The 1,636-nt window shown below is 42.3% G+C and overlaps 1 protein-coding gene across 1 annotated transcript in view; it reads right to left on the reverse strand.

Moving 5' to 3' along the window:
- TBX20 (T-box 20) overlaps positions 1–1,636 on the reverse strand; it is a 34,399-nt gene that overhangs the window by 2,139 nt on the left and 30,624 nt on the right. The gene's annotated exons all lie outside the window — the stretch shown is intronic.

Consider the following 1,636-nt stretch of genomic DNA (forward strand, 5'->3'; position numbering starts at 1 on the left):
CTCGTTTCCGGGTGGCTGTTGTGGAGTCGGGGGGGGGGGGTGGGAGGGGGTGGGCAGTGCTGGAGTGCAGGCACCCAGACACTATGCATTAAAGAGTTTTAATTTGATTTATATATTTCATATCTGTTAATTCATTTGGAAACAGACTTCTTGTGATAAATAGACTACTGAAGACTAGCCACTTCCATCCTGAGAAGGCTGAAATTGGCTGAGATGAGAATGCTCTGGATGTAATTAGAAATAAATAGCAGCGATAGACTTTCTTTGTTCTACACAGAACAAAGTATGTGATTCCTTCTCATGAGGAAATTCCGTAAGGGGCCTTTCCTCCTCCAATTGCAATGGTCTCCAGTTGTAACTTACTACTCCAAAAAATCTCACATACCACATTTGCCAGTACCAAAGAAATGTGCTGTAGTAATTCTGAGGCTGCCGAGGCCTCACGAGAGCTTCTCTCATGTACCACCCAGCAGCGTGTTTGTATTTGGCTGTCAACTTTCCCCTGTATGGAAGGACACACCTCAATTTTGCATGGAAGGTAGTTTTCACATGCATTGAAAGAAATAAAAATGTCCCTGGAGTTTCATTAAGATTGTTATCTCTCTCTTCGTATCTCGGAGGACTTCTCCTTATTTAAGGACACCAGGCCTAAAGAGAGAGTGAAGGCAGCACAAGGCACTCATCTGCAAGAGCAGCATGTTTTACTGTCAGTGCATGCCTCTGGTTGCTCAAAACAGTCACGTCCTCTGTTAGCATATGGCTCCCAGATTAGAAGAAAGTTGGTTGCCACAACTCATGATCTTCCTCACTTACTCATTTGCCATATATTGAGCAAATACAAAACTGTATCCTGCATATATTATACATAAAACTAATTTAAATAAACTATTCTTTCATCCTCTGACACCTTCTTCAAGATTCTCTTGAGAAAGGCTCTAAGGGCAAGATTCACCTCATTCACTTTGTCACTCCCAAAGGAGGACATCATACCAGGGAGCAATGTAATTCCTGGAAAGAAGGTTCCTTGCTCTGGGAACTTCTGGCAAGGGAAAGTTTAACACTATCTTGAACAAAAACTGGCCTAGCATGTAAGCTGACATGAAGTGAGGTAATACCCTAGAAACAAATGAAAGGATGGCATTGTACCACCTGAGGAGTGGCTCCAGAAACTTTGCAATCTAAGAAACTGCTCTTGGAAGAGATGTGTATAAACAAGCCCACCTAATCGCATTTTGTTGAAGAGCAACTCATGGTTAAAAATAAGTGTGTTTTTCCTGCACAAGTCCAAAGAGGATATAACCAGAAATAATGCTCTTATCTTAGCAACAGTGTATGAAGTTAGAGGACAAGACAAGGACACTGCCAGTAGGAGGGCAGATAGAACTGCTTTACCTCAAGTGGCTGTTGCATATCAGGCAGGTCACAAAGTCAACATGCAAAGTATAATGCAACATGAGTGTATGCTAGTCAGCAATCCCTCAGGATGGGTCTGAGATCTATTTCCAGTGGCAAATTATGACAGATGCCATTTGTCTAGTGAGTATTCCCACAAAGAGCAACTGTCTTGCTGCTACTTTTGTGACTGCTCAAGTGGACAAACCATTTGATAAAGCATTTGAGGTGAATTGCCTCAGCA

The sequence above is a fragment of the Chaetura pelagica genome, unplaced genomic scaffold, assembly GCF_000747805.2.
Source record: "Chaetura pelagica isolate M959 unplaced genomic scaffold, ChaPel_1.0 scaffold319, whole genome shotgun sequence".
Lineage (NCBI taxonomy): Eukaryota > Metazoa > Chordata > Aves > Apodiformes > Apodidae > Chaetura > Chaetura pelagica.